The sequence below is a fragment of the Diceros bicornis genome, chromosome 5 (assembly GCF_020826845.1).
Source record: "Diceros bicornis minor isolate mBicDic1 chromosome 5, mDicBic1.mat.cur, whole genome shotgun sequence".
NCBI lineage: Eukaryota > Metazoa > Chordata > Mammalia > Perissodactyla > Rhinocerotidae > Diceros > Diceros bicornis.
The window spans coordinates 611,852-621,347 of NC_080744.1; positions in this window are offsets into that span (position 1 = coordinate 611,852).

The following is a 9,496-nucleotide window of genomic DNA, read 5'->3' on the forward strand; positions in this document are numbered from 1 at the left end:
GAATACTACTCAGCCATAAAAAAAGACAAAATCGTCCCATTTGCAACAACATGGATGGGCCTGGAACGTATTATGTTAAGTGAAATAAGCCAGAAAGAGAAAGACAAACACTGTATGATCTCACTCATATGTGGAATATAAACCAACACATGGACAGAGAAAACTGTACTGTGGTTACCAGGGGCAAGGGGGGTGAGGGGTGGGCACAAGGGGTGAAGGGAGTCATATATATGGTGATGGACAAACAAAAATGCACAACCCAAAATCTCACAATGTTAAAAACCATTAAAACATCAATAAAAAATTTAAAAAAAAAGATTAATCATATCTCATCACCTCTGTTCTCTTACCTCTAAGGGCTTCTCATTTTATTCCCAGAATAAAACTCAAGCCTTTGTCATGAACTGTAGGTCGTGTAAGGCCCCACGTGATCCGTCTCTGGTACCACTTCCATCTTCTCTGGACTGTTCCTGCCGTCACACCTCTGTTGCTTCCACACTGGGCTTCCGGGATGTTCCTCAGACTCACCCAGCATCCCACCTCTCAGTCTTGAAACTTGCCCTCCCCTAGGTCTGGAACACTCTACCCGTGGTTTTTACCCGCTCATTCCCTCACTGCGTTCAGGGATCTGCTCAAACGTCACGACCTCGTGCAGAATCTCACCCTCCCCACAAGACCGTAGGTTGCACTGTGCGTTGCCGTTCTCGGAGGTCAAAAACGGTAGAGTATTTTCAATTTCAGTTGGTCCAACACACACACACACACACACACAACATTATTATTCTTGCTTGTCATCTTTTATATACTTAAGGGCTTATTGTTTATTTATTGGCTTACTCGCTCCTCCCCAGGAGTGTGGGTGTCCTGAACCAGCGACCTGGACGGCTCCCCTCTGGACAGTACCTGAAACAGGCATTCACGGATCATCTGCTGTACACCCCTCCATTTTTGCCCTTTGGTGATTAAGCTCGTTGATGTGCTCTCTGTGCAGCCACACTGGCATTTCAGGAGGCCAATCCCCTCCACTCTTTATCAAGAACACACTCGTCTGTCCTCAGGATTCCGTTTCTGAGCTCCAGCCATCCCTCTCACACTGTTTTCTCTCTCAGGTTGTCTGGTTGTGGGTTAGACTGCACTGTCCTCTGACCTCTGGGAGCCGTGGACACTCAGGACCAGGGCAGAGCCTCTCCAGATGATTTTTCTCAGGCATTTTCATCCCCCACGCGAAAGACATTCCCCAATTCCCCCCGGGTTCCTGTACTCCTGCTTCAATAACCAGTTCTTCCTGGAAGATCAGAATTAAACCTAGGAGAGAAGTGCCTTTTGTTTCTTCCTCTTCCTCTGCAAGATGAAATTATCAGCAAGACAAGGTCAAATGTATATCATATGTTCTGCTTTTAGAGAAATGAGATTTCCAGTTGAAACTCAGAGGACTAAGTTCCCGTTACTGCTAAGACTTGCGAATGTGTCAGTTCTGTCATCTTTTTAGGAATACATCGGTCAGAGCTCCATCTTGCTTAGCTGCGACTATTATATTCACTTATGTTACGACTGGTGCCTTCCCAACCATTTAACAATGGAGGGAATCTTCAGTTGTCAACAGGACTCTCCCCAAGGAGTGCACCAAAGACTATAACCTGAGTTCCTAATTATACGTGATTCGAAGTCTTTTTTAGTGCCAGTGTTAATGAAAAAAAAAGTTTAATGACGCTTGCGAAAGATGGTAAGGCAGACTTTGTTCAGGACCATCATGAAGGTATAGGGACAACTGCGATGGGATTTTACAAGGGGAGATACTGGGCTCAACTCTGAACACAGCCTGGGCAAGTGGCAGCTTATAGCCGAGAAGCCGGGCAGGGTCCGAGACGAACTAAGAGGAAGCACGGCGGGGTGGTTCCGGTTGAGCCAACCTGACAGGACACTCGCTGAAGGCAGGCCAGGTGGCCACACATCCCCGGGGAAGGCGGAGGGTGAGGAACCCCATCAGATACGGGGGCGGGTGGTTCTGGTTAAACTGACTCAGCAGGGTTCTTAAAACTAGATTTCAGAGGGCCCGGGAGAAGGTTCAGGAGCTTGAGTCAAGTTTGGTCAAGCAAAGGTTTCACCAGGTGGCAAACGGAGTAACAGCACAGAGCAGGGTCAAGGGCCTGGCTTTGAGGTCAGACATACTTGTTTTTGAACCCTATCACTCCTGCGTGTGTGAGGAAAACAGAAACCAAACCAGTAATTTTAACAGAAAAGAATTTAATAGAGGGAATTGGTTAAATGGTTACTGGAGACCCGAAAAGGTAAAGAGGGGACCGTGGGGCACCAGAGAGATAGTGACTTCAGGAGAGAGCTCTGCCCCGGCGCCAGCAGAACAAAGAGAAGAGGACGAGCCTGGAAGCCGGAAGCTCGAGGAGGGCCCTTACAACCGTGACCTGCCTCTGGGAAGGCGGCTCCGGGCCGCTGGTGCTGCTATTTCTGAGGGCGTTCTGGGAATGTGGAAAATTACTGCTGCTGGGGTGAAAACCCGTTCCTGGATGATGCTGCCAGACCAAGAAGCAGACAGGAAGAAGCAGGTCCCTTCTCCTCATCCAGCCTCAGTGTCGCCTTCAAGCCAAGAGGCACGGACAAGGCAGATACGGGGCTTGCAGAGCCCCAGCCTCAGCCTCACAGAGCAAAGTAGAGAAGAGGGGTTTCAAAACAGAAGGAAATTGCTCAATAACCAGTATAATGTTCTTACGTAAATTACACGACCTCTCCAGGCCTGGGTTCCCCGACCTGTGTAGTGGGGAGGACGCCTCTCTCAGGGTCACTGTAGGGACTAAATGAATGACGGACACAGATTGCTCGGTGAGCGCATTGGCAGTAGCTTCAGATCTGACCCTCTCCCCATCACCCACCTTCAGCCTCGCTCCAGCACCTGGAGGGTGACAAGGACAGGGAGGAAGGAAGATGGACGGAAGAGGGAAGGCCAAGCCCGGTGGACCACCCTGGCTCCATGGAAGGCTTTCCCGCTTGGAACAATTTACGTGCTCCAGGTGCTTTCAATGACTCCCAGGAGTTATTATGTTTTCTGCAAAATCAGGGGAATTAATAAGAGTAGCTGGAGGTATGTGATCATTTTCTAAGAAGCGAAGGCTCAGTGGCTTGAGAGCAGGAGGCCTTCGTGAGCGAGACCGCAGATTAATCCTGCCTTGTTCTCCCGTAACTGCTTTTCCCCTGTGTCGTTGGCTGGCTGGAGCAGCTGTTCCAACCGTGTCATTAAGCTGTTTCCCTGAGAGCTGAGCAGCTGGGTCAGGACCGTCCGTCCTAGTGATTGCTGGCTCTCAGGCTGAAGCTTGAATTAACGTTCTGAGCAGCCAGCAACTGGAAACGTCACTGTGTGCCGGCTTCGACCTTCATCAGCACATGCAAGGAAGGATACAGTCCAGAGCCAGCCTGAGACCTCCAACAATATTTTTTAGACTGGCTGTCAAGGTGAAAAGTAGAGAAGACTAAATTTCGTCCAAGGAGCTGAAGATGTCATGTTGGCTGTGTCTGCCCAGCGGGCAGGACCGTCGTCACCCTCCACTTCGGTCTCCCTCCACCTTTAGGTCTCATTTCCTTCCTGGATGATAAACATGATCTCCCCATAGCCCAGAAGGGTCACTTTCTGGAGGTGTAAATTGAAATATGCTGGCTGTATAAACATATGAAATTCGTTTTGCTAGTGGAAGAAATCTTAATTAAAGGGCAGGTCTGAAAGAGAAGTAATAAGGTGTTTTCACTGTATTTGCCTTGGCATCAGCCACCGCACTTTAATGACTGAATTTCTGTTTTTCTTGTTTAATGGATGACGTTAGATTAGTTTTCCCAACAGGTTCAGTTCCAAAAAGTTAATGAAGTTAAGCTAAGTATATATGGTAGATCATTAGGGTTTCTGCTTAGAACCACCAACATCCCACCTTTTGTTTGGGGACAAGACGAGATTTATCAGAAAAACTAGTCTTTCTTTTCATACTAAATGGCTATTTCCTCCATACCAGGAAATCACTTAACCACCAGAATTACAGAGGAAAGAGCACCTTGTCCATCTCCTCCAAATGAGTAAATTTGCCACAAGATCAGGTTTTTTGTGACTTTCCATAATAAAGAATTGAACAGGAGCCGGCCCAGTGGTGTAGTGGTTAAGATCATGCACTCTGCTTCAGTGGACCAGGGTTCACATGTTCGGAATCTGGGTGTGGACCTACACACCCCTCATCAAGCCATGCTGAGGTGGTGTCCCACATAGAGCAACTAGAAGGACTTACAACTGAATACACAAAAACGTACTACGGCTTTGGGGAGCAAAAAAAAAAGAGGAAGATTGGCAACATGTTAGCACAGGGCCAATCCTCCTAAAATAAAAAAGAATTGAACAAAAGTAATAGATTTAATGTATGAGAATCAAAATTTGAAATTTAAAAATTGATGTGTAGTAACCCAGTCTTTTCAGGGAGTGGGACAGTGTTTTCAGCATCTATTGGAGACAACAACAGAAGTAAAACAATTTTTTATAAAATCTTTTTTTTTTAAATGTGAGGCTATACCCACCGTCTCTTACATCAGCTTCTTATGGAAAGAGCACAGGATTTGGGATCAAAAGCCTTGGTTTGTTGGTCTGCCATTTCCAGTCAAGATGGAATAACAGGACCCAGGTTTACAATTCCTGCCTGAAAAAAACAAAAAACTAGAGAGAAAAATGAAACAATGGTTTTCAAAATATGGACATGAGGAAACAAAGGACTATGACTCTTGAGAGATGGTAAAAAATAAGGTAAGCCTTGCAGATCTACAGAGCCCCCCAATCCTATGCAAAATCCCAGAAGTGTGGTTTTTAGAAACTGAAAAGCTGCTTCTAAAATTTGTATGGAAATGCAAAGGACCAAGAATAGTTAAAACAACTTTGAGAAAGCACAGAGCTGGAGGGCTCGCTCTCCCTGATTCAAAACTTCTTGTAAAGCTGTAGTCATCAGAGAGCACGGTGTTTGCACGAAGATGAACATGAAGATTCTTGCACCAGAATAGGGACTGTGGAAATAGAGCCACAAATATCTGGCCAATTGACATTCAACAAAAGTGCAAAGGAAATTCAATGGAGAAAGGAGAGCACTGAAGCCATTGGATATCCATTTGCAAAAAAAAAAAAACAGTAAATAAATAAAAAAGAACTTCAATACGTATCTCATATCATGTGAAAAATAACCAAAATGGATCATAGACCTAAAAGCAAAACACAAAACTATAAAAATTCTAGAACACGTAGGAGAAATCTTGGTGACCTTGGGTTGGGCAGAGACTTCTTAGCTATGGCACCAAAAACACAATCTATAAAAGAAAAATTCAGTAAATTGGACTTCATTAAAATTTAAAATTCCATTCTTCAAAAGACATTGTTAAGAGAATGAAAAGAATCTATAGAGTGAGAAAAAATATTTGAAAAATCACATATCTGATAGTAATATCCAAAATATATAAAGAACTCACAAATCACAATAATAAGCAAACAACCCAATTTTTAAAATGAGCAAAAGATCTGAACAGATACTTCACTAAAGAAGATATAGGAGTGACTAATGAGCACATGAAAAGATACTTAACATCATTAATCCTTAAGGAAATGAAAATTAAACCACCAAGAGATGTTACTACATACCAGTTAGAATGTATAAAATAGAAAAGACCATCCCAAGCGCAGGCAAGGATGTGGAGAAACTGGAACTCATTCGTGGCTGGTGTGTGAAAGGCACAGCCACTTCGGAACACGGCTTAGCTGTTTCTTAAAAAGGTGAGCATACACCTATCTCGTGACCCAGATATTCCATTTCTAGGTTTTAACTTGAAAGTGAGGCCCACGTCCATGACAAGGACTTGTAACCAATGTTTGTAGCAGCTTTATGCATGACAGCCTCAAAATAGAAATAATCCAAACGCTCATCCTCAGGGGAATGGATCCGTAGATTGCAGTATATCCATATAAAGGATTATTCCTCAACAATGAAAAAGAATGAACTACTAACACACACACAACATGAACGGGCCTCGAGACAAGTACGCTGAGTGAGCAAAAACAGACAAAAAAGGGTGCATGCTGTGTGTTTCCATTGACACAAAATTGTATAAAATGAAAGCTCTGGTGACAAAAAGCAGATCAGTGGTCTGGGGGATGGTGGTCTGGGGGATGGTGGTCTGGGGGGGTGCAGGAGGGGGAGGGGGGAGCGCTTCCAAAGGGGCCAGAGAAAGTTTCTGGGGATAATGGATATGCTCATGACCTTGGTTGTGGTGATGGTTTCACCACTTTATTCATGTCAAAACTTACCAAATTTCACTTTAAATATGTTCAGTCCACAGTAGGTGAATTATACCTGAATAAAGTTGTTTAAAAAAGGCCTGTGTTCAAGCCCCGCTGTGTGATCTGGAACAAGATTCTCGACCTCTCTGTCCCTGCGTTCCCTCGGGTCCAATGGGACAGTAACAACAAGCCCCCCCCCCCCCGGCGGTTGTACCAGGGGAGGCCTGCAGCGACAGCCCTTGGAGAAGCGGCGATGGCAGGAGGGCGTCTGGTCCTGCCTGTGAGGGGCCTGACCTTCCTGGTAATCCCCCAGTGCTCGCTCTGCTCCAGTCTCCCGTCTTCGGGAACCAAAGGACAGGATCTTTGACCCTAAGGGGGCTCACGCTCTAGAATGCCCCCACAGGCAGGGTCCGACGGGACCGCGGCGCAGCCCGTCTGTGGCTCTGCGGGGCACACAGGCGCAAACCGGGCCGGCATCAAGGGACGCCGCACGTCCCAGCCATCGGCCCACGTGCGACCCCCCACCCGCACAGTAAGAAATTATAACAAGGAACTAGATTTGAAAACTGAAGACCAGAAGCTCTGGAGCCAGACCTGGGCTCAGACCCGGCTCCCACTCAGCGGGTCTCACCGTCGACGGCCCCCCCCGAGCCTCGTGCTCACCGTGGACGCCCGTCCCGCAGGCCGGCCAGGAGCGAGGCGTGAGAACCCCGACAGCGCTGGCCGGGGAAGGAGCTCCGCAGGCCGCTTCCTGAAGCAGCAGCCTGGACGGCGGCGGTGCTGAGTGCAAGCTCCTGGCCCCGGGGATGGCCTCCCTCCGTCCGCAGTCTCCAGCTCACCTGGTCTGTGTGGCCGGCGACTGGACTCCAGGGTCCTCGCCCTCAGTCTGGGGTTCTTGCCACTGCGCAGGTCATTTTTTTAAAACCACCAGGAATCAGAATTCCTTTATTAACCAGAGGAGTGGCACCTGGAGAAGGACTCATGCTGGCTGAGGGGTCAGGAAGCATCGCTTTGGCCCTACTCCAACGCTGCGAATCACCAGCCGCCCGGCGTCTCTGCGCGGCGGCGTCCTCTGATCGCTGCTGCCCCTGGAACGACCTGTCCAGAGCTGGGCCGGGCAGGAGGCGGCGGGGCACAGCCGCGGTCCTGGCGGCCCGCGGCCACAAGAGGGCGCGCAACTCTCTTCCTTCCGAGGAGAAAAGAGCGAGAAGCCGTGGAGTCTGAACAGGCGTGTTTCAAACCAGGTGAAAACGCATTTATTTCAAAAAGCTGCCTCCCGCACCCTTGAAACGGTAAGGACAAACCACAGAGCGCGAGAGCAGGTTCTGCTGAGAGATGAAGGGGGAAGGGGCGGCTGGGGGCCCGGAGGACGCGCGCCCCTGGCGTTGGCACCCGTCCTGCCGCCTCCTCTGCTCACGTTGTCAGAGCTCCAGACCCCAAACGCGCTCCACAGGGCCCCTGCCCCCCCAGGGTCTGTGGGGGCCTCGACTGGACCTCAAACCCCTGGACTCCCCTTCACCCCCCTGGAGACGTGCGTGTTGCTCATCTCCTCCCCACGATGGACGGCGAGGGCGCGTCCCCGTGTCCCCACGCTCCCCGCGGCTGCGCGTCCGCTGCAGACCCCTCGCTGCTGCCGCGGTGTGGCAGAGGCTATGGGAGCGGGTTCCCTCGCCACCTCCTCGTGAGCACACCGGGGCCTGGGCTGCAGGGGTCCTGCCCACCCTCCGAGCCTCGGCCCCACGTAGCCCTCTGCTGACCGGGCCGTCCTCTTCTTTCCCTGCCCTTCCTCCTCACCTGGACTCGAACAGCTCGTGAAAGGCACGTTATGGAACGTAGAGCATCTGTAAGACCTCCTCAGGAGCCCGCGCACCTCGCCTTGCAAACGCGAGCGTGTGGTGATTGCCTAGAGTGAGGATGAGCCCTGCACTTCGGTCTGGGACCATCGCCTCGCCTATGAAATCTTGAGGAAAGTGGGACAGACACACAGACAACAATGGCAACGTAGGCCCGAGGGCGTGGGAGGGGAGGTTAGGGATGATGCCCAGAGACTGAGCCAGGCTTAGCCAAGCCCGGGGGAAGAGGGAGGGCCGGGCTGGGGAGGAACTCTCCTCGACACCACTGCACGAGGGTGCAAGTGCAGCCACCACAGGCGGTTGTGCTGTACTCGGGGGAGAAACGCAGGCGGCAGAAGCAGCTCCTGCAACAGGGGCCGCCGGACGCAGGGCCTGTGTGCCGTGTGCAAAGGCTGGGCTCCCGCTCTGAGGACGGACTGGACCGTGAGGGGCGTGATGGGGACGGTTCACACTTTAAGTAGAGCGCTCTCCCCCTCAGGTGGAGGACAGACTTAGGAAGGCTGTTCCTGGGTGTAGAGAAACCAGTTAGGATGCTATTGCAGTCGTTCAGGCGAGAGATGACGGTGGCCTGAACAGGACAGTGGTGACGGGAACCGAGGGGAGCATTTAGGGCCACTCGGGAGGGCCCACCACCCACCTGAGTGTGGGACCCAGCTGACTGCTGAGTCCTCCTCACAGGAGGGAGGAGACGGCGGCATCGGGAGGAAGGGCAGATTTAGAAGGAAGGTGATGACGTTGGTTGAGGACATCCAGGTGAGATGACCAGCAGGCAGGTAGAGACTCGCACCAAAGCTCGAGGGAGGGCTGAGGCTAGCGAGGTTTGTGTGGGAGACGACAACAGATGAGGGCGGTTACAGCCAGGGGCGCGGATGAGCTTGTCCTGGAACAGAGTGAAGAGGGAGGGAAGCATCAGATCAAGGTCAACCCCCTAACGTCAACACTTAGGGGATGAGTGGCAGAAAAGACGCTGTTGGAGAGAGAAACCCATAAAGGAGGCAGAGCAGGAAGGTTGGAGGTGTAAGTGGACGCGGGGAAGTGTGTTGTCAGAGATGCCAAGTGATCAGACCCTCGAGGAGGAAGGATTCAGTGGTTTCAAAGACAGCAGAGACGCCAGCAATATGCAGACTGGGAACCCTCCACCGTATCTGGTGACGGGGACGTTCAAAGGTCAGAAGGCAGTGGGCTGGAGAGTGAGTGGAAGTTGAGAAAGTGGAGGCGGAGAGGGCACAGGACCCCTGGACGGCCCGGGTGGGGAGGGGTGGAGTCATGGCTGAGCGGTGACAGCAGGACGTGTGCCTCCTCCTCTGAGCCTGGAGGGAAGGGTGAGATGAGTTTGTGAGTGAGG